Genomic DNA, 25,017 nt, shown 5'->3' with positions numbered 1-25,017 from the left:
GCAGATGGTGATTTCAGCCATGAAATTAAAAGACACTTACTCCTTGGAAGGAAAGTTATGACCAACCTAGATGGCATATTAAAAAGCAGAGACATTACTTTGTCCACAAAGGTCCTCCTAGTCAAGGCTATGGTTTTTCCAGTAGTCATGTATGGACGTGACAGTTGGACTATAAAGAAAGCTGAGCACCGAATAATTGATGCTTTTCAACTGTGGTGTTGGAGAAGACGCTTGAGAGTCCCTTGGACTGCAAGGAGATCCAACCAGTCCATCCTAAAGGAAATCAGTCCTGGCCATTGGAAGGACTGATGTTGAAGCTGAAACTCCAATACTTTGGCCACCTGATGTGAAGAGCTGATTCATTGGAAAAAGATCCTGATGCTGGGAAAGTTTGAGGGCAGGAGGAGAAGAGGACGACAGAGGATGAGATGGTTGGATGGCATCACTGACTCAATGGACATGAGTTTGGGTGGACTCCGGGAGTTGGTGATGAACAGGGAGGCCTGGCATGCTGCAGTTCATGGGGTCACAAAGAGTTGGACATGACTGAGCAACTGAACTGAACTGAACTGAAGGGTTCTTCACTTACTAAAAGATACTCATGTAATCCTCTGGAAACCCAAAGTAAAATAAATGGATGCCAAAGATACTGTGTGTTTACATAATGAAGGAATTGCAACAAACACACAATGCTAAATATTTATTTTGCTAAATAAATACTAGACTGATCAAGAATAAATGGATTAGACCTATACAAAAATACAACAAGCTGTTTCAACAAGAAATACATGGTCAGTCATTTCACTCAATAGTGTCTGATTCTTTGCAAACCCTATAGACTGTAGCCCACCATGCTCCTCTGTCCATGGGATTTCCCAAGCAAGAATACTGGAGTGGTCAGTTTCCTACTCCAGAGGATCTTTCTGACCCAGGGATCAAGCCTGAGCCTCCTGAATCTCCTGCATTGGCAGGCAGATTCTTTTACCACTGAACCACCTGGGAAGTTCAACAAAGAGTAGGTGTCCATTAACAAAATGTTTAAGAAAGTAAAAGACTATTATGTGCTCTTCTTATAGTACAAAAGTTTCCTGCATTGTTAAAATAAAAGATTGGATAAGATCACCTGTAAAATCCTTTCCAAGTCATACTCCTTCACTTAAAAAAAAAAAAAAACATATCAGGTAGCTATTGATAAAGATTCAAATTTTTAAATTAATTTTGAACTAGGAATGTATTCACAAGGAAAAATTTAAGGTAAGAAGAGAATATAACGAAACTTGGATCTTTCTCCCATCCCTGTATCTTAGCTCAGCCACCCAGAGTCTTTGTTAGAAGTAAACCCCGTTATCATTTCTTTTTTAAAAAATTATTTTATTGAAGGATAATTGCTTTACAGAATTTTGTTTTCTCTCAAACCTCAACATGAATCAGCCACAGGTATACATATAACCCCTCCCTTTTGAACTTCCCTCCCATCTCCCTCCCCATCCTACTCTTCTGGGTAGATACAGAGCCCTGTTTGAGTTTCCTGAGCCATACAGCAAATTCCCATTGGCTATCTAGAAGGAATGATGCTAAAGCTGAAGCTCCAGTACTTTGGCCACCTCATGCGAACAGTTGACTCATTGGAAAAGACTTTGATACTGGGAGGGATTGGGGGCAGGAGGAGAAGGGGACGACCAAGGATGAGATGGCTGGATGGCATCACGGACTCGATGGACGTGAGTGAGTGAACTCGGGAGATGGTGATGGACAGGGAGGCCTGGCGTGCTGCGATTCATGGGGTCACAAAGAGTCGGACACGACTGAGCGACTGAACTGAACTGAACTGAACTAATGTAAGTTTCCATGTTACTCTTTCCATATATCACCCTCTCCTCCCCTCTCTCCATGTCCATAAGTCTATTCTGTATATATGTTTCTTCATTGATGTCCTGTAAGTAAATCTTTCAGGACCATTTTTTTAGATTCTGTATATGTGCATTAGAATACAATATTTATCTTTTTCTTTCTGACTTATTTCACTCTGTATAATAGGTTCTAAGTTCATCCACTTCGTCAGAACTGACTCAAAGTTGTTCCTTTTTATTGCTGAGTAATATTCCATTACCTGTACCACAACTTCTTTATCCACTCATTTGTCAATGGGCATCTAGGTTGCTTCCATATTCTAGCTATTGTAAATAGTGCTGCAAGGAATAATGGGATACATGTGTCTTTTTCAATTTTGATTTCCTCAGGGTATATGCCTAGGTGTGGGATTCCTGGGTCATATGGTGGTTTTATTCCTAGTTGTTTAAGGAATCTCCACATCCTTTTCCATAGTGGCTGCATCAATTTACAGTCCCACCAACATTGCAAGAGAGTTCCCTTTTCTCTACACCCTCTCCAGCATTTATTGTTTGTAGACTTTTTGATGATGGCCATTCTGACTGTTGTGAGGTGACATCTCATTGAAGTTTTGATTTGCATTTCTCTAACAATGAGTGAAGTTGAGCATCTTTTCATGTTTGTCAGCCATCTATATGTCTTCTTTAGAGAAATGTCTGTTTAGGTCTTTTCCCCACTTTTTGATTCGGTTGTTTGTTTTTCTGGTATTGAGTTGTATGAGCTGCTTGTATATTTTGGAAATTAATCCTTTGTCAGTTGTTTCATTTGTTATTATTTTCTCCCATTCCAAGGGTTGTCTTTTCACCTTGCTTATAGTTTCCTTTGCTGTGAAAAAGCTTTTAAGTTTAATCAGGTCCCACTTGTTTGCTTTTGCTTTTATTTCCGTTACTCTACAAGGTGGGTCATAGAGGATCTTGCTTTGATTTATGTCGAGTGTTCTGCCTGTGTTTTCCTCTAAGAGTTTTACAGTTTCTGGTCTTACATTTAGGTCTTTAATCCATTTTGGGTTTATCTTTGTGTATGGTGTTAGGAAGTGTTTTAATTTCATTCTTTTACATGTAGCTGTCCAGTTTTCTCAGCACCATTTACTGAAGAGGCTGTTTTTACCACGTTGTATGTTCTTGCCTTCTTCAAAAATATGGTTCCCATAGGTGCATGGGTTTATTTCTGGACTTTCTATCTTGTTCCATTGGTCTATACTTCTGTTTTTGTGCCAGTACCATACTGTCTTGATGACTGTAGCTTTGTAGTATAAGCTGAAGTCAGGAGGGTTGACTCCTCCAGCTCCATTATTCTTTCTCAAGACTGCTTTGGTTATTTGGGGTCTTTTGAGATTCCATATGAAATATGAGATTTTTGTTCTAGTTCTGTGAAAAATGCCATTGGTAATTTCATAAGGATTGCATTGAAACTGTAGATTGCATTTGGTGTATAGTCATTTTCACAATATTGATTCTTCCTACGTAGGAACATACATGTAATATCTCTCCATCTGTTTATATCATCTTTGATTTCTTTCATCAGTGTCTTGTAATTTTCTGTATATAGTTCTTTTGTCTCCTTGGCTAATTCTATTCCTAGATATTCTATTCTTTTTGTTGCAATGGTGAATGGGATTGATTCCTTAATTTCTCTTTCTAGTTTTTCATTGTCAGTATATAGGAATGCAAGTGATTTCTCTGTATTGATTTCATATCATGTGACTTTGCTAAGTTCACTGATTAGCTCTAGTAAATTTCTGATACTGTCTTTAGGGTTTTCTATGTACAGTATCATGTCATCTGCAGACAGTGAGAGCTTTACTTCTTTTCCATTCTGGACTCCTTTCATTTCTTTTTCTTTTCTGATTGCTGTAGCTAGGGCTTCCAAAACTACGTTAAATAATAGTGGTGAAAATGGACACCCTTGTCTTGTTCCTGATCTTAGGGGGAGTGCTTTAAGTTTTTCACCATTGAGAATAATGTTTGCTGTAGGCTTAGCATATATGGCCTTTACAATATTGAGGTAGGTTCCTTCTATGCCCATTTTTGGAAGAGTTTCAATAATGAATGGGTGCTGAATTTTGTCAAAGGCTTTTCCTGCATCTATTGAGATTATCATATGGTTTTTATGTTTCAATTTGTTAATATGGTGTATCACAGTGATTGATTTGTGTATATTGAAGAATCCTTGCATCTCTGAAATAAACCCAACTTGATCATGGTGTATGAGCTTTTTGATGTGTTGCTGAGTTCTGTTTGCTAAAATTTTGTTGAGGATTTCTGCATCTATGTTCATCAGTGATACTGGCCTGTAGTTTTCTTATTTTGTGTTGTCTTTGTCTGGTTTTGGTATCAGGGTGATGGTGACCTCGTAGAATGAGTTTGGAAGTGTTCCTTCCTCTGTAATTTTTTGAAACAGTTTTAAAAGGATAGGCATTAGCTCTTCTCTAAATGTTTAACAGAATTCTCCTGTGAAGCCATCTGGTCCTGGGCTTTTGTTTTTTGGGGGGATTTTTGATCATAGCTTCAGTTTTATTGTTTGTAATTGGGTTGTTCATAATGTATATTTCTTTCTGTTTCAGTCTTGGAAGACAGAATCTTTCTAAGAATCTGTCCATTACTTCCAGATTATCCATTTTGTTGCCATATAGTTGTTCATAATAGTCTCTTATAATCCTTTGTATTTCTGTATTATCTGTTGTAACATTTCCTTTTTCATTTCTAGTTTTGTTGATTTGATTCTTCTCTCTTATATTCTTGATGAGTCTGGCTAAATGTTTGTCAATTTTGTTTATCTTCTCAAAAAACCAGCTTTTAGTTTTATTAATCTTTACTATTATTTCTTTCATTTCTTTTTCATTTATTTCTGCTCAGATCTTTATGATTTCTTTCCTTCTACTAATTTTTTCCCTTCTTCTTCTTTTTCCAGTTGTTTTAGGTGTAAAGTTAGGTTGTCTATTCGATGTTTTTCTTGTTTCCTGAGGTAGGATTGTATTGCTATAAATTTCCCTCTTAACTGCTTTTGCTGCATCCCATAGGTTTTGAGTTGTTGTGTTTTCATTGTCATTTGTTTCTAAAAATTTTTTAATTTCCCTTTTGATTTCTTCAGTAACCTGTTTGTTATTTAGAAATGTATTATTTAATCTCCATGTCTTTGTGTTTCTTACAGTTTTTTTCTTGTAATTGATATCTAGTCTCATAGTGTTGTGGTCAGAGAAGATGCTTGATACAATATCAATTTTCTTAAATTTACTGAGGTTTGATTTGTGACCTAAGATGTGGTCTAGCCTGGAGAATGTTCCATTTGCCCTTGGGAAGAAGGTGTATTCTTCTGCATTTGGATAGAATGTCCTGAAGATTCCAATGAGATCCATTTCATCTAATGTATCATTTAAGACTTGTGTTTTCTTATTAATTTTATGTTTTGATGATCTGCCCATTGGTGTGAGTGGGGGTGTTAAAGTTTACTACTATTACTGCGTTACTGTCAGTTTCTCCTTTTATACCTGTTACTGTTAAGGTGCTCCTATGTTGGGTGCATAGATATTAAGAGTTGTTATGTCCTCCTCTTGGATTGATCCCTTGATCATTATGTATCTTGTAATCTTCTTTATTTTAAGGTCTATTTTGTCTGATATGAGGATTGCTACTCCAGCTTTCTTTTGTTTCCCATTTTCATGGAATATATTTTTCCATCCTCTCACTTTCAGTCTATATGTGTCTTTAGATCTGAAGTGGGTTTCTTGTAGACAGCACATATATGGATCTTGTTTTTGTATCCATTCAGCCAGTCTGTGTCTCTTGGTTGGAGCATTTAATCCATTTCCATTTAAAGCAATTATTGATATATATGTTCCTATTCCATTTTTCTTAATTGTTTGGGATTGACTTTGTAGATCTTTTTTCTTATCTTGTATTTCTTGACTATGTAAGTCCCTCTAACATTTGTTGTAAAGCTGGTTTGGTGGTACTGAATTCTCCTAACTTTTGCTTATTTGAAAAGCTTTTTATTTCTCCATCAATTTTGAATGAGATTCTTGCTGGGTGCAGTAATTTTGGTTGTAGATTTTTCCCTTGCAGCACTTTAATTTTTCTTGCCATTCCCTTCTGGCCTGCAGAGTTTTTGCTGAATGATCCACTGTTAAATGTATGGGGTTTACCTTGTATGTTACTTGTTGCTTTTCCTTTGCTACTCTTGATATTCTTTCTTTGTGTTTAGTCTTTGTTAGTTTGATTAGTATGTGTCTTGGCATGTTTCTCCTTGGGTTTATCCTGTATGGGATTCTTTGCACCTCTTGGATTTAACTATTTCCTTTTCTATGCTGGGGAAATTTTCAAATATAATATCTTCAAAAATATTCTCATACCCTTTGTTTTTTTTCTTCTTCTTCTGGGACCCCTATAATTTGAATGTTGGTGCATTTGATATTGTCTCAGACATCTCTGAGACTATTCTGAGTTCTTTTCATTCCTTTTACTTTATTATGCTCTTCAGAAGTTATTTCCACCATTTTATCTTCCAGCTCACTGATTCGTTCTTCTGCTTCAGATTTTCTGCTAGTGGTTCCTTCTAGAATATTTTTAATTTTGGTAATTGTGTTATTTGTATGTTTATTCTTTAATTCTTCTAGGTCTTTGTTAATTAATTCTTGCATTTTCTCCATTTTGTGTTCAAGGTTTTTGATCTTCTTTACTATCATTATTCTGAATTTTTTTTTAGGGACTTTGCCTATTTCCTCTTCATTTATTTGGACTTCTGTGTTTCTAGTTTGTTTCTTCGTTTGCACAGTATTTCTCTGCCTTTTCACTGTTTTTTTAAAAACATTGTGTTTGAGGTCTCCTTTTCCCAGGCTTCAAGGTTTAATTCTTTCTTCCTTTTGGTTTCTCTCTTTGTTAAGGTTGGTCCAGTAGTTTATGTGAGCTTCATACAGCATGAGATTTGTGCTGAGCTTTTGTTGGCTGCTTTGTTTGTTTTTCCTCTGATGGGCAAGGCTGGGTGAGGTGGTAATCCTGTCTGCTCTTGATTTGGTTTGTATTTTTGTTTTGTTTGTTGTTTAGATGGTGGTTGGGTGATGCTGGGTCTTGTATTCAAGTGGTTTCCTGTGTGTGAGTTCTCACTATTTGATACTCCCTAGGGTTAGTTCTCTGGTAGTCTAGGGTGTTGGAGTCAGTGCTCCCACTCCAAAGGCTCAGGGCTTGATATCTGGTCAGAAACGAAGATCCTACAAGGGGTTTGTTATGGCATTAAGTGAGATTAAAACAAATACCCAAAAATGAGAAACCAAAGATGAACCCCAGGTAAATGGTGTTAGAAAATAAGGCAAATAATAGCAAAAATAATGGAATATACACATATACATATACACCCATAAGCAAAGTGAAAACAGTACGACTAAAATAAAGTACAATCGACTGACCAGGCAAACAAAGGAAACCAAAAATTATATCTACCAGTTAAGAACAAAACTAACTAAAGCACAAACTAGAAAATAAAACTAATGCAAGGTGCCAATTGGGGAATAAAGCAATGAAAATAAAACTAACAAATATATGTTGAGAGGAAAGGAAAGAATAGATATGCAATGTTAAATAGAGGTGGGTAAAGAAGATTTATATACATTAAAAATTAACTGCAAGCGGAAAAGAACAGTAGGAAAAACAAACAAAGGAATAAATGTAGAAAAAATAATCATAAGTTTAAAAATTAAAACTATAAAAAGAGAGAGAGAGGAAAAAAAGAGAACTCCACAGAACTGCAAAAGCCCAATGTAGAAGCAGAGATTGGTAAAGCAATAAAAAATGTGACTGAGGAGAAAAAAAAAGAAGCTTCAAAGCTTAATTAGCTGTTATAGTGCCAATAAAATGAACCACTACAACAGGGGGAGGGGAAAGGAAAAAAAAAATCCGAAAGAGTCTACAGAACAAGTCAAAACATAAGAATAATAAATGTTTCTCTTGAGTCACTGCTGTCAGAGTCCTTTCCCTTGCTGGGAGTCACAGTCCACCTCACCTCCCTAGGATGCCCTCCAACTCTACGCTGATCTCTGGACCTGTTGTCCAGAGACCTGGCAGCTCAGATTCTAATCTGGTGCTACTCCAGTGTGTTCTTGCCTCCAATGTCCACAGCTATCAGAACTAGTGTCTTTTGTTTTGTTGGAACTCTCAATGCCCTTTTATATAATCCACAGATACAGAGTCTGCCAAGTTGATCATGCGGATTTAATCTGCAGCTTGTACAGTTGGTGGAAAGGTTTTGGGTCTTCTTTAGTCACACTGTCCCTGGGTTTCAATGGTTTTATTTCCACCTCTGTATGTGGGTCGTCCCCTGGGGTTTGCTCCTGAGGCTGCCCTGGAGGACTTCGCTTTGTCCCTGTGAGGGCCAGGTGTGGAGGTGGTACAGCTGCTTGGGTCACGGGGGTTCTGGCAGCACCAGGTACTCAGGAACTGGTGGCTAGGGCAGCAGGAAATATAGCGCTCTTGAAGGGTATGGCAACCGGGATTGGCCAATATGCTCCAGTATTCTTTTCTGGAGAACCCCCCTGACAGAGAAGCCTAGCAGGCCACAGTCTACAGGGTCACAAAGAGTTTAACATGACCAAAGCAACCCTGCATGCATAGACGCAAGACTTTTTTTGCCTGTGGCAGCTCTGCCCCAGTGAGGGTTGAAAATGAAGTTGGCACAGTTGCTTGGTTTGTGGGGACCCTGGCAGCACCAAGTGTTCAGGGACATGGACTGCCTCCACCCCAGGAGTTATGGCCCTATCAGAGTTTTTTTTCAAGCCTCTTGTAGCTGGCCATCAGAAGGCCTCTTTGGCTAGTCTTTTTCCATAGCTCCACCAGTTCAGGCACTTAGAGGGCTCCCTTGCCTGGGATTCTTCTCTGTTGTCCAGTATGTCAGGCACATAGAGTGGCACCCCTTGGGTGGGGTCCTACTCTAGTTCAGTGCATAAGGCGTTTGATGGGCCAGCCTCTCTACTGGTCAGCTGTGGATGCTGGCGTGTGGGGAGAGAGGCTATGGGGATGGCTCCACCCCCTACACGTGACTCAGCAGTATTGCCTTGCTTCCATGGCTGCCTGGCTTTCCTCCACAAGCATTTCCCACCACAGTCTCCTCCCTCACACCCCCTTAGTCTGTCTCTCTGCCGTCAACAGCAGCCCTCGCCCTGGGATTGCTCCACAATCCCTAACTCCAACTCCCAGCTGCTGCGCCTTCCAAGGGACCTGTGTCCCTACCCAGGGTATGTATAGCTGCGGCAAGGACTGTCTGTTCTCATTCCATTTAGGCTGCCACAGATCAGCTGTTTCACTCTCTGCCTTAAATGTTTCTCCTCTGACCCAGACAATTGCCCCAATGTGGGGATCAGACCCCTGCCTCAGTTCCCCCACTGCCGAGGGGAGGTCAAGTCCTGTTTTTTCCCCCTAGTTCCTTCATCTTATCAAGTTTTGCATGGTTCTATATATTCTTTTCCACTGGTCAGGTACTCCTGTCTGCTTTCAGCTGATGGTATGCATGCACTTCTGTGTCTGAAGGTATATTCCTGATATGTCCGTGGAGAGAGATGTACTCCACGTCCACCTACTCTTCTGCCATCTTGTTCTCCCCTGTTATCATTTCTTATCCAGAGATATTTTGTTTGGGAAAGTATATATGAAAATACATTTTTACAAAATGATAGCTTGGTACACATGTTTTGCATCTTGAATTTTTCACTTTAAAAATTTATGTTGCAGAGTGCAGATTATATCAGTCCATAAAAACCAATTTTACTTCTATTAAATGCTATATAGTAGACCATAGCATAGAACTAATGCAATTTACTTAACCTGACCCTTCTTGATGGATACTTATGTGGTTTCCTATTTTTCCCTATTACAAACAATGCTGCAGTGGATACATTTATGCAGTCCTCATTTCACGTTTGTAAAAACAATCATCTTTAGGAAAAATCAGTAATATAATTGCTTGAATCAAGGGATTTGCATTTTTGTTTTAGATAGAGATAGCTGGATAGCTTTACATTGGAGTTGTAGCAATTTCCCCTTTTGCCAAAAATGTTTGACGATATTTATTTCCCTTCACCCTCAACCCCAACTCAATTCAATGGTCTCATTTTTTATCTTTGTTAATATCATGATTTTCATTTCTCTTATTTTGAATAAGGTTGAGCTTCTTTTCATGTTAAAGAGTTACTTTTATAATTTTTTAAAAATATCCTTATCTAATTTGTTACTAGATAAGGTTATAGGCCTTTTTCTTAGTGACTATTCTGGTATTAATATATTGAGGAAATTATGCATTAAAGAAAATAGTCATTTGCCTATGTTATGATTGCAGTTTTCCCCTAGATTCTAATTGTATTTTCTCTTTATGTTTTTCCCTTATGAAGTCACTCTTTGTTTTATGTAGTTGGATTAAACATCAATGTTTTCTTTTATGCCATTGAAATTTGTTCGACTTAGAAAGTCCTCCTCTATTCCAGAATCAAATTAAAAATTATCCTCTGTATGTGCTATTCCTTTTATGATTTTGTTTCTCCCATTCAAATCTTGCACCATCTGGAATTTATTTAAGCAGAGGTGGGAATTCAAGTGTTTTTTTTCCAGATGGCTACCCAACATGTTTTATTGAATACAGATAATAGATGAAGTTCATAATTCTGAGCTCATAGTTTCTACAAGAGTAGCATGTGCATAGTGGCCCAATAACAATCGCAGCAATAAAAATAACAGAAACAGTAACAATACTAGCTACACTTACATGGTGCTTAGTATGTGCCAAGCACAGGTTTAAGCATTTTACAAAAATACTACTAGATGACTATCTCTAAGCCTAAGAACAGGTCAGATTCTCTACAATGACTGATGCAAGACAAATCCCTCCCGCACTCCAGGATGGACTGGTTACACTATCAGTTCAGGTCAGTTCAGTCACTCAGTTGTCTCCGACTCTTTGCGACCCCATGAACCACAGCACGCCAGGCTTCCCGGTCCAATACCAACTCCCGGAGTCCACCCAAACTCATGTCCATTGAGTCAGTGATGCCATCCAACCATCTCATCCTCTGTCGTCCCCTTCTCCTCCTGCCCTCAAACTTTCCCAGCATTGGGGTCTTTTCCAAAGAGTCAGCTCTTTGCATCAGGTGGCCAAAGTATTAGAGTTTCAGCTTCAACATCAGTCCTTCCAATGAACACCCAGGACTGATCTCCATTAGGATGGACTGGTTGGATCTCTTTGCAGTCCAAGGGACTCTCAAGCGTCTTCTCCAACACCACAGTTCAAAAGCATCAATTCTCCGGTGTTCAACTTTCTTTATAGACCAACTCTCACATCCATACATGACTACTGGAAAAACCATAGCCTTGACTAGGCAGACCTTTGTGGACAAAGTAATGTCTCTGCCTTTTAATATGCTGTCTAGGTTGGTCATAATTTTCCTTCCAAGGAGTAAGTGTCTTTTAATTTCATGGCTGCAATCACCATCTGCAGTGATTTTGGAGCCCTGAAAAATAAAGTCAGCCACTGTTCCCACTGTTTCCCCATCTATCTGCCATGAAGTGATGGGACCAGATGCCATGATCTTCATTTTCTGAATGTTGAGCTTTAAGCCAACTTTTTCACTCTCCTCTTTTACTTTCATCAAGAGGCTGTCTAGTTCCTCTTCACTTTCTGCCGTAAGGGTGGTATCATCTGCATATCTGAGGTTATTGATATTTCTCCCAGCAATCTTGATTCCAGCTTGTGCTTCCTCCATCCCAGTGTTTCTCATGATGTACTCTGCATATAAGTTAAATCAGCAGAGTGACAATATACAACCTTGACGTACTCCTTTTCCTATTTGGAACCAGTCTGTTGTTCCATGTCCAGTTCTAACTGTTGCTTCCTGACCTGCATACAGTTTTCTCAAGAGGTTAGACTATATATAAAAGCAGAAAACAAAATTCCTCATTTTTACAGTGGAGCTGTGAAGAGTTCCAGGAATTAAAACAATTTATTAGTTAAAACAATTTATTGATATTTGCAGATGAATAAATAGTAGTTCAGTTGGTATTTGTTGAGTACAAGGCTTTGCACTAGGGAAGTGGGATAAAGGCTGGATCTGATCAGTCATCTGGTGGGATAAAGGCACCGCAATCATAGTTTGCATGTGCCAGGAGTCACAGATGCTCAGGCATAGATACACCAGAAAAACTGCACCAGCTGGCTCCACTCTGATGATGGAGCTTCATATATTCTAACTGATCAACACTAGAGCTATATAGGTTGTTTTATATTTCGAATCACGTCATAATACCAAGTGCTACAGTAATTCTTTACATGCATTAGAAGTGCTCTAAAATTAGGAGTGTAGAATTAAAATACACACATTACTATACGTAAAACAAATAATCAGATAACACAGGAAACTATACTCAATAAGAATCAGAAAAAGAATAGACATATAGACATGTATAACTGAATCATTTTTCTGTACACCTGAAACTTACACAACATTGTAAAATGACTATATTTCAATCAAAATTGGAAAACCAAGGAAAAAACAAAAAAAGTCCAATTTTAACAATAAGAAGTTTTTTAAGTGCTCTAATATCTCAATGTACATATTCTTCATAACATTTACTATAATTTGCCCTTTTATATGGGCTTCCTAGGTATCTCAGTGGTAAAGAACTTACCTGCAATGAAGGAGATGTGGGTTCAATCCCTGGGTTGGAAAGAACCCCTGGAGACGAAATGGCAATCCACGCTAGTATGCTTGCCTGGGAAGCATGGACAGAGGAACCTAGAGGGCTATAGCCCATGGGGTTGCAAAGAGTCAGAAATGACTGAGCAACTGAACAACAATACTTTTATACTGTCAGTATTAATTATGCTGTCTGCTGGTTGCTGTTGTTCAGTCACTCAGTCATGTCTAACTCTGGGACCCCATGAACTGCAGCACGCCAGGCCTCCCTGTCTTTCACCATCTCCCAGAGTTTGCTCAAACTCATGTCCATTGAGTTGGTGATGCCATCCAACCATCTTATCCTCTGTCATCCCCTTCTCCTCCTGCCCTCAATCTTTCCAAGCATCAGGGTCTTTTCTAACGAGTCAGCTCTTCACATCAGGTGGCCAAGGTATTGGAGCTTCAGCTTCAGAATCAGTCTTTCCAATAAATATTCAGAGTTGAATTCTTTTAGGATTTAATGGGTTGATCTTGAGTCAAGGGACTCAAGAGTCTTCTCCAACACCACAGTTTGAAGGCATCAGTTCTTCAGTGCTCAGTCTTTTTTATTGTCCACCTCTCACATTCATACAAAACTACTGGAAAAACCACAGCTTTGCCTATACAGATATTTGTCAGCAAAGTAATGCTTCTGCTTCTAATACACTGTCTAGGTTTATCATAATTTTTCTTCCAAGTATCTTTTAATTTCATGGCTGCAGTCACCATCTGCAGTGATTCTGGAGCCCGAAAAAATTAAGTCTGTCTCTGTTTCCATTGTTTCCCCATCTATTTGCCATGAGGTGGTGGACTGGATGCCTTGATCATATATATATATATATATATATATATATATATATATATATTTACATATATATTTATTTATTTATTTTAATTGGAGGCTAATTACTTTACAATATTGTATTGGTTTTGCCATACATCAACATGAATCTGCCACGGGTGTACACGTGTTCCCCATCCTGAACCCCCCTCCCACCTCCCTCCCCATACCATCCCTCTGGGTCATCCCAGTGCACCAGCCCCAAGCATCCTGTATCATGCATCAAACCTGGACTGGCGATCCATTTCATATGTGACATTATACATGCTTCAATGCCATTCTCCCAAATCATCCCACCCTCTTCTTCTCCCACAGAGTCCAAAAGACTGTTCTATACATCTGTGTCTTTTTTGCTGTCTTGCATACCGTGTTATCATTACTATCTTTCTAAATTCCATATATATGTGTTAGTATACTGTATTGGTATTTTTCTTTCTGGCTTACTTCACTCTGTATAATAGGCTCCAGTTTCATCCACCTCATTAGAACTAATTCAAACATAAGACCAGAAACTATAAAACTCCTAGAGGAGAACATAGGCAAAACACTCTCCGACATAAATCACAGCAGGATCCTCTATGACCCACCTCCCAGAATATTGGAAATAAAAGCAAAAATAAACAAATGGGACCTAATTAAAATTAAAAGCTTCTGCACAACAAAGGAAACTATAAGCAAGGTGAAAAGACAGCCTTCTGAATGGGAGAAAATAATAGCAAATGAAGCAACTGACCAACAACTAATCTCAAAAATATACAAGCAACTCCTGCAGCTCAATTCCAGAAAAATTAATGACCCAATCAAAAAATGGACCAAAGAACTAAACAGACATTTCTCCAAAGAAGACATACAGATGGCTAACAAATACATGAAAAGATGCTCAACATCACTCATTATCAGAGAAATGCAAATCAAAACCACAATGAGGTACCATTTCATGCCAGTCAGAATGGCTGTGATCCAAAAGTCTACAAGAAATAAATGCTGGAGAGGGTGTGGAGAAAAGGGAACCCTCTTACACTGTTGGTGGAAATGCAAACTAGTACAACCACTATGGAGAACAGTGTGGAGATTCCTTTAAAAAATGGAAATAGAACTGCCTTAAGTGATCAGTGATAGCAGGGCAAGTTGGCTCAGAGGTTAAAGCGTCTGCCTCCAATGCAGGAGACTCAGGTTCAATCCCTGGGTCGGGAAGATCCCCTGGAGAAGGAAATGGTAACCCACTCCAGTATTCTTGCCTGGAGAATCCCATGGATGGAGGAGCCTGGTGGGCTACAGTCCATGGGGTTGCAAACAGTCAGACACGACTGAGGGACTTCACTTCACTTCACTTTATGACCCAGCAATCCCACAGCTAGGCATACACACCAAGGAAACCAGAATTGAAAGAGACACGTGTACCCCAATGTTCATCGCAGCACTGTTTATAATAGCCAGAACATGGAAGCAACCTAGATGTCCATTAGCAGATGAATGGATAAGAAAGCTGTGGTACATATACACAATGGAGTATTACTCAGCCGTTAAAAAGAATACATCTGATCTTAGTTTTTTGAAGGCTGAGTTTTAAGTCAGCTTTTTCACTCTCCTCTTTCACTTCCATCAAGAGATCTTTAGTTCCTCTTTGCTTTCTTCCATAAGGATTGTCATCTGCATATCTGAGGTTATTGATGTTTCTCCCTGCAATCTTCATCCAGCCCAGCATTTCACATGATGTATTCAGCATATAAGTTAAATAAGCAGGGTGACAATAGCCAACCTTGACGTACTCCTTTGCCAATTTGGAACCAGTTCATTGTTCCATGTCCAGTTCTAATTTGCTCCTTGACCTGCATACAGATTTCTCAGGAGGCAGGTAAGGTGGTCTGGTATTCCCATCTCTTGAAGAATTTTCCACAATTTGTTTTGATCCACAGAGTCCAAAGCTTTAGCATAGTCAATGAAGCAGAAGTAGTGTTTATCTGGAATTCTCTTTCTGTCAAATTAGACTAAATCCCTGAAAGCTAGAACAAATCTGTTTTATTCAACATTTTACCTCAGTTCTTGCCTGGAGAATCCCAGGGGTGGGGGAGCCTGGTGGGCTGCCGTCTATGGGGTTACACAGAGTCGGACACGACTGAAGTGACTTAGCAGTAGTAGCAGCAGCAGCATTTAGTAGGTGCCCAGGAAACATTTGTCAAGTGAGTGGCTTTACGTATAGTTCTAGAAGCCAACAGATCCAATTTCTTGTTCTTTCCTTACTTCTTCCTAAGAGTGTGACCCTGGGCATGTTTCACGGTTCTCTATACTTTGTTTCCACCTCTGTGAGTGGACATAGTAACAAATGTTACCTTATAGAGCTGCTATGAGAATTTATTACATCATCACCATCATCCTGAGTTCTTATTATATACCCAGGTCCTCTTAGCTCTAGAAAAATCTCCTTGCAGAATGTGGTCACGCACACATTCATGTTTGAAAAGCCAGTCCTGAGATTCCATAACTGAGTGTTTAGATTTTTTTCCTTTAATCTCGTGACTCACACCCTGGCATCTAAAATCTACCAAGCACAGTCAGAAGAAAGCAAGGGACCTTTATTTGTTTAATGTATGTATTCTGATTTTGCCTAGGGTGTCTGTTCAAGGCTTTTAAAATCATGGTGATAGTCACGTACTGCACAGAATAAGCGAATAAGGCCGCAGAGTGCCTGTAAATCAAGTGTGAATAATTTTAATGACAAACTGTACATCACTCCCTAAGGGTTTGTCATCCAATATCCTGTAAACCTAGGTGAGGAATTCATGAGATACAATCTTGCCTCTGAATGCCCTAAAATTTACATTGCTGGCTTGTCAGTTACATTACCTCTTTGGTTAAAAACTTGATACTGTCCTAAAGTGCTTCCAAATCTACATAGAATTTACCTACTGGCTCAGAATCCTGCTGCAATGCAGGAGACTCAGGGTTCATCCCTGTGTCAGGAAGCTCCCAGGAGGAGAGAATGGCAACCGACTGCAGTACTCTTGCCTGGAGAATTCCATGGACAGAGGAGCCTGGCAGGCTCCAGTCCATGGGGTCACAAAGAGTCAGACACAACTGAGCAACTAACATTTTCACTTAACTTACTCTCATGATGATAACTTAACAGTAGACTTTAAAATGTCTTTGTACAAAGCTATGAAATCCCCTTTGTACAAACTACTAAACAGATACACTAGGGGATCTACTAGAAGTGGGACTCCCACCTGCAGGAAGCTTCTTCACTCAGCGTCTATGTCATGACAACTACTGTGTGTATGTGTCTCCAGTCTGGCCCAGATCATTCTGTTCACCTACTTACTGGCTATCTCCATGCAGCATTCCAGAGGCTCATCTGCCTCACCAGTCCCAAATGAAATCCATCATGGTTTGCCTCAAGTGTGTCCCTGTTTTGGTCATTGACCCCATTACCTGCCCAGTTACCCACACCAGAAGCATGGAATGGGACTTGGATTTCTCCCTATCCTTAACAGCCCACTTGTATCATTCAGAAAACCTGTCAATTTTATCATCTCCGTGTTTCCTTATTCTGTCCTTTCCTTGCCCTCTCTGCTACTGCCTTAATTCCTGACATCATCCTGTCTAACCCAGGCAACCACAAGAGTCTCCCCAGCTGGTTTCCTGGCTGCAGTCCGCCCTTCCTCTAACCAGTCTCTTCACTGCCACTGGAATGATGGTTTCAAATTCAAACGTTTCCACCCTCCAGTGTTCTAAACATTTAAATGACTCCCAACCCCATAGAATAAAGTCCAAACAAGGCCCTTCAGGAAATGCACGCTAATTCTTGTCCAGCCACTTTTTGTCACCCCACCCCCACCCTTACAACCCCAATATCAGCCAAATTTAAATACTTAGAAGGGTCTCTGTGATGACTTCTTCCTTTATCCCCTTGGTGAAATTCACATGCTGCTTTCTGCCATTCCTCAAGTACTGTCATTTTTTATGTCAGAGTCTCTTTCTAAACTCTGTATGGCAGGAATCCCCTGACAGTCCAGTGGCTGGGACTCAGCGCTCCACTGCCATGGGTCTGGGCTCAGTCCCTTGTGGAGGAACTGAGGTCCTGCAAGCTGCTTGGAGCGGCCATAGAAAGAGGAAAAGCTGTAAGTGCCTTGAAACTGATCTTTTAATATAACTCTTCAATTCTTCAAGCATGCTCTATACCCCTCACCATCGCACTCACCCAAGTCAGCATCTCTTCTTCCCTGAATTATGCCATAGACTCCTGACCAACCAGGTTCTCTGCTTCCACTGTTGACTCCCAGTCTTCCTCTGAATTTGGAGTGTTTCATTTAAACATAAAGTAATGTAAATGTATTTATATATATAATATATACATATGTATGTATAAAATAGATAGATAGAGAGACCCTACATTTCTTATGTTAGTGGCTCCACACTTCCCTTAGGATAAAGTCAGAACCTTTAGCACAGCCCTCATGGCCCTCAGGACCTCCCTCAGGTCTCATTTCATGCTTATGTTCCCTCCCTCCTCCTTATTCTAATCCTGAAAAGCCGACTACATTTGTCACCCATAACAGCCTCTCCAAGCTGAAGGACTTGTGCCTTGATTTACCTCTGCATTTCCAAACCAGTATCTGAGAGCTGAAGGACACTAACCTTGTTTATCTCTGTGCTCATTTCAAAAGTGCCTGATGGTTGGCAGAGAAGCTTTAACGTCCTTTGAGAGATATACAGTTGACAGTTGTACAGAACCAGCTCTGACTTCACCACAGGGATGAGCCTGTGCAAATGAGACCTGGAAGGGTCTGAAAGTCACCTTTGCTTCACTACCATGCTAAGATCACCACTCAAGAGGAGGATTTGTACTCTGCTAGGCACAATTTGTGCCATTTGCAAAGGAGCGTGGAAGACTGCACATGTCCCAGCTAACCCTGAAAATCTAGAACCTGATGATGTGTCTGCCTCCTATCCCTTAAAATTCCTTTGTCCCCTTCCTTTGAGGAGAAGGTATTTTTAGAGCAGGAACTCTCCCTTCTCTATTCTTGGATCAATGAGCAAAGTTTCTGCTCTGTTATGCCAAACCCAGTCTCATTCAATTGTTGGCATTTGTGATTCCAGGCAAAGGACCCATTGAAGGTCCCCTTACCCACAGGAAATTGGTAGCACATTCAATCCCTGTGTCTCCCATTAAACCGACCCAAGAGAGGCTGTGGAAGAGACAGAGGCACTATCAAAGAACTAGGCAGGGTCTGGAATACATGATGTCTTAGAAATAAGAACAGAGGAGGTTTCAAGAAGGAGCAGGTGGTCAGTGATACCAAGTGGAGGCCACACAGATTATAGAAAACAAAGACTGAGAGAGGGCTTTTGGACTTGGTAAAAAATAATAAGAATATCATTCTTGACTTCTCAGAGAGCCTCACTGGAACATAAGATGGCATAAAAACCAGAGAAGCTAGTGCTAAGGAATAGGTTATTATTAACCCCTGAAAACAAAAATGGTGTTAAGTAATCAGTTTAATTTTTATATTTTGAAGAGTTAAAAAGGCAAACCACTGTTCACTCACCAGACATCCTGAAATACCTCTTTGTGTTCGGGAATAGGCTGCCGTATGTTGCAAGCACAGACCAAAACCACAGAAAACAATTCTCTTACAACCTCCAAGACTGGGAAAGCTGTGAAAAAAAATCCCAATATAAAATATTCTCAGAAGTTTTTCCCATCTTCCATTCCTGCTTATTCAGAAGAATATTTGCAGTTATTTGTTTTCCTACATGATGTGCTCATGCTGTCATTGCAACAAGCATAAAAGCAGCTGCCTGCTTTCTTCCTGTCTGTCTCACTTTTAGGGAACTCAGGCCTGAAATAGCCCAACTCTCCAGCTACATCTTCATAAGCTATTAAAGTTTTAGGAAACACCTATACTCTCCGCCGTTCATTCTAAACTTCTGTATAAACTACTTAGGACTCAGAAATACCTATTTCCTAGCTTTCACTCAAGGCAATGAAGGAGCTGTGTCCAAAGCTCTATTAAAAAGTCACCATTAATTCGCCATTTAGTGAATTCTATGTGAGCCAAACATTATGCTGGTTTCTGAAAAAATGAGCGACACCCTGGCCTCAGCTTTCACATGTCAGCTGAGGCTAACATGTACTCTCTTTCTCCCATGACAGAAGAAGTGACTTCCAAGAAGAGTAGATTTGAAGATCTGCTAAGAGTCCCAGCTCAGATTATCACAGGAGAGCTCATAAGGGACCTGACTGTATTGTTGTTCAGTTGCTAAGTCATGTCCGATTCTTTGCAATGCCGTGGACTGCAGGACACCAGGCTTCCCTGCTCTTCACATCTCACAGAGTCGGTTCAAATTCATGTCCATTGAGTCAGTGATGTCATCCAACCATCTCATCCTCTATCATCCCCTTCTCCTCCTGCTCTCAATCTTTCCCAGCATCAGGGTCTTTTCTAATGACTCAGCTCATCACATCAGGTGGCCAAAGTATTAGAGCTACTGCTGCAGCATCAGTCCTTCCAAAGAATATTGAGTTGATTTCCTTTAGGATGGACTAGTTTGATATTGCATGCTGTCCAAGGGACGCTCAAGAGTCTTCTCCAGCCCCACAATTTGAAAGCATCAATTATTCAGCTCTCATCCTTCTTTATGGTCCAGCTCTCACATCCATACATGACTATGGTAGAAACCATAGCTTTGACTATACAGACCTTTGTCATCAACGGTTTTACAGTATGAAAAGGCAAAAATATACTCTATGCCAGAAGGGAAACTGAACAGCATTGCTCTTTTCTGAAAATTACTTTGTTATTATGACTGATAAGTGGGCATGGACTAGGGTGAAGAGCAAAGGGCTCTTTAAAGGCAAAAACATTCTTTCACCTGGATAGCACTATGACTCAGTGAAAGAAAGCAAAAGAGTTATTAGCTTAGTCATGTCCAATTCTCTGCGACCCCACGGACTATAGCCCACCAGGCTCCTCTGTCCATAGGATTTCCTAGGCAAGAATACTGGAGTGGGTTGCCATTTCCTCCTCCAGGGATTGAACCCAGGTCTCCTGCATTACAGGCATATTCTTTACCATCTGAGCCATCTTGTTCTTTCCACCTTGGAGTGAGTATTAATGATATTCTCCTGCTTCCTGGGAACACAACTATGATTTGCTCTAAAAGAAAAGGAAGATCATTAAAGGGAGAGGAGGGGTTCAAACGGTTTATCTAAATGAGCAAATTTATTCCTGTTTCTAAATGAAAGAACTCAATTCAATTACAGCAATGACTTTATTTTCCCTACTTCCTGAGGGAAAGTTTCAAGCTAAGGGAATCTGTCAAATCACACTGTTTCTCCAATATGTTTGATGTTTTCAACAGAGTCCAAAAATTTACCAGAAAATAGTTCAAAATCTGAAATTACTGTGCATCTTCACTTTGCCATATAATATTTAGAATCAGTCATTTTGAGATGTCTAGACCAGCAGTTTTTCTTGTGTTTCTTCTTCCCTCCCAAATTAATTGAGCCATTCAGTATTTGAATATCAACGAGCAAAAAGCTACCAAAATAATTTCTAAATGTATGCCTCTTAAGTATTGGTAATATTTTTAAAGGTTAACATTAATCTGCTATACATCCTTAATGTATTAGCATTTTGCATCTTCATACTTCTAAATTTCTCTGATTCTTCTCCTCTCAAATAGGAGGCAGCATACTAACCAACAGCTTTATATAGAGGACAATGGCAGGGAAAGAAATTGTCTCACTTTCTTGGTAAAAGAATGCTTAAATATGCAAGGTATATTAGGACTTACCCTAAAATAAAACATTGAGTTCACTCGGAGCTACCTTGCTTTTACTTAAATCTTGTTAATTTAAATATATCCAAACGAACTGTTCTCTAATTTCCCATGTTTGCTTATTAGATTAAGGATTATACCAGGTGCTAATGATTCAAAGGCCAGTCTAAGAACTCTCCATTTACCTAAGCTCATCCTCTAGAGTGAGATTCTGAGCTTCACGATGGCAAGAATTATCTTAAATGTTCTCTGAATTGTTTTCGCTCCTGAGTAACTAGCAGGGAATCAGTACTTAAAAGAACATTTAGAGTCATAGAATTGGAGAGCTAAGAGGAGCCTTAAATACTATCTAGGGTAGTGCTAATCAATAGAAATATGACAGGATCCACAATGAGAATCATATATGCAATGGTTACTTTTTCCAGTTTTCTGGAAAAGCTGGGGGAAAGAAAGTGAAATTAATTTTGATACATATTTTATTCAAGCCAATATATCCAAAATATTATCACCCCAACATATATTCAATAAAATATTATGAATAAGATATTTTACATTCTATATTTGCATGAAGTCTTCAAAATCCAGCATGTCTTTCATACTTACAACACAATTTCAAATGTTCAATAATTACATGTGGCTAGAAGATACCCTTGGAAAAGGCGATGGCACCCCACTCCAATACTCTTGTCTGGAAAATCCCATAGATGGAGGAGCCTGGTAGGCTGCAGCCCATGGGGTCGTGAAGAGTCGGAGATGACTTCCCTTTCACTTTTTACTTTCATGCATTGGAGAAGGAAATGGCAACCCACTCCAGTGTTCTCGAGAGGGGAGCCTGGTGGGCTGCCGTCTGTGGGGTGGCACAGAGCTGGACACGACTGAAGTGACTTAGCAGCAGCAGTAGATACCCTGGTGAGCAGTACAGACCTCAAGTCCAACCTCTGAACTTTACAGATGAGAAAAACAGAGATATAGAGAGGTGAGATGACCAGCCAATTGGAGAAACACTAGAGAAAAGCGATCGCATATCATGAAACCACAGGTTTCTCTCCTGGGAAGTTCTGATGACATTTCCCACTTACTAAACCATGTGATGCCTGTCTTTTTCCCCCCTCACCTCTGATATTTTAACCCAGGGTCTGGCTAATCATAAAGGCGTGCCTGTGTGCTAAGTTGCTTCAGTCATGTCCATGTGATCTTATGGACTGTAACGCACCAGGCCCCTGTGTCCATGGGATTTTCCAGGCAAGAATACTGGAGTGGGTGGCTATGCCCTTCTCTAGGGAATCTTCCTAACTCAGGGATCGAACAGGCATCTCTTATGTCTCCTGCACTGGCAGGCAGGTTCTTTATGACTGAGCCACCTGGGAAGCCCATTCACGAAGGCGCTGCCTTCAAATGTAGGTAAGCAGCTCTTTCGAAGGGATTGATTGTAATTGCCTTGCCACACCCACTGATAAGACAAGACATTTTTATGTTTGCCCAGACCATTCTTCACATATGAATGCTTTGATGTACTATTTGTTTTTGAAGGTAAATACAGTTTCGATTTTTCCTCTCCCTGTTTTCTCTTGCCCTGGTGAAGACAAGATCTGACATGTTCCTTTTCTCTGTTTGACTCCTCTTCCACCAGTCAAAATGAGTAAAGTGGGTGATCAGAAAGGTAACTGAGAAGGCTTTCAAAAGGTCAAAAGAGAAAGGGCAAAGTGGAGATGTGAGGTGAATTCTTGCAATTTAGAATTTATTCCTCAAAAAGGAGGTTATGAACAGGGAGCACTTGCCTAGGACATAAGAGGCATATTAAGTGAGCCACACAGGCTGGACCCTGTGCTTAGCGCTGGTCCCTCGGGTGCAATGAAGGACCCAGTCATGCTTGGCAGTGTAATAGAGGGGGAGAGCCCAGCTCCATAACCAGGTGAGGTAAGGAGGTGCTGCTGGGGACCGAGAAGATGGATAACCGCAGTCAGAGGGCTGTGTTTCCTGCAGAAACCTTTTCAGATGACCTGCAAACATGTTGCCAGTAAGACTAAGGCATACAACTTAATTGGGAGATTATGAATTCAACATATAGACAGACCATAAGGCACAACGTGGGGAATTACAGAACAGTGAGAGACCATTCTGATGACTTGTGAGGAAAGGAGAGTCAGAAGGTGTCCACGTTCTTGGTGTTTCTCCAGCGACACTGGCGCAACAAATCGGCTTTTCACCCCTGGAGGGCACCACCACCTCCCCACCCCCTCACAGACTATATATGTATGTATGTATGTATGTATGTATGTATGTATATCTATCCAGTTGCCTTTTTCTAGGAACTGGAATATCTAAATTCACCAGGTGAACCCTGTTCGAAGGTGACTTTTCTCTGAAGCCTCCGCTGACACGGGCAAGGACTTGTCTCTTCTGCCTCTCCTTCTGTCGTAGCTATTGTACCACAGTGAAGATTCCATCCTCCCTAACTGTGACTTAGAGCGAGCTGATGAGCTTTGAGAGATTATTAAGAGCCCTAGACCAATGAAATTACAGTCTATGTGGGTAGAGCCTGCCCTGATATTGATGTTTTGGTGAAAACAAAGAGATTAAATAAACCATCTATATTCTGAACAGTGAACTATACAGGCTCCTCCATCCACCCTACTTCCCACCATCACCCTCAATTCTAAGCAACCGAGCAATCAGGCGTATCCCCTCAAGTACTAAGAGAAAAGGTCTACAGATACTAATAATTGAGAGGCAGGAGGGGGCAGACACACACATAAAGAATGTAGCTAGGTCAGCACCCTGCAGTCTACACACCAACCTGTTCACACATAGAGCTTTCAAGCAGTTTCTTAGTGCCTCACTCTTTTTTTTTTAATAGCTCAATTTATTATTTTAATATCTTCTTCTAAGGGGAACAGGGTTTTATTTTTTAATTGATTTTAAAATTTAGTTCACATACAATATTATGTTAGTTTCAGCTGTACTACAGAATGATTTTATATTTGCATATATTATAAAATGATCATCACAATAGGTCTAATAATCATCTGTCCCAATTAAACTTATTACAATATTATTGATCATATTATACCCCAGTAGACTATTTATTTTATAACTAGAATTTTGTTCCTCTTAATCCCTTCACCTATTTCACTCTCTACTGTCACCCTTCTGTCAACTACCAATTTGTTTTCTGTATCTATGAATCTATTTTCATTTTGTGCTTAAGATTCCATATATAAGTGAGATTATACAGTATTTGCATTTCTCTGACTTATTTCACTTAGCATAACACCCTCCAGATTCATCCACCCTTCAGATTCACCCATCCATTTGTCAAAATGGCAGAATTTTATTTTTTATGGCTAATATTCCATTGTATATATATATTACCATATTTGTTTATCCATTCATCTGTTGATGGATGCTCAGGTTGTTTCTACATCTTGTCTATTGTAAATAATACTGCAATGAAAATTGGTGTTCATCTCTTTTAATTTGTACTTTTGTTCTTTTCAAATAAATTACCAGAAGTGAAATTACTGGATCATATGGTGTTCTATTTTTAATTTCTTGAAGAACCTCCATACTGTTTTCTAATATTGGCTGTAACAATTTACATTCTCACAAACAGCACACGAGGATCCGCCTTTCCTAAAGTTTGCCAACTTTTATTATTTATTATCTTTTTAATAATAGTTATAATGACAGATGTGAAATGGTCTCATTGTGGTTTTGACTTACATTTCCCTCATGATTAGTCATGTTGAGCAACTTCACATGTTTCTGTTGGCTGTCTGTACATATTCTTTGGGAAAATGTCTATTCAGGTCCTCTGCCT

The sequence above is a fragment of the Ovis canadensis genome, chromosome 15 (genome assembly GCF_042477335.2).
Source record: "Ovis canadensis isolate MfBH-ARS-UI-01 breed Bighorn chromosome 15, ARS-UI_OviCan_v2, whole genome shotgun sequence".
NCBI classification, from domain to species: Eukaryota; Metazoa; Chordata; class Mammalia; order Artiodactyla; family Bovidae; genus Ovis; species Ovis canadensis.
This window is presented reverse-complemented; position numbering follows the sequence as displayed.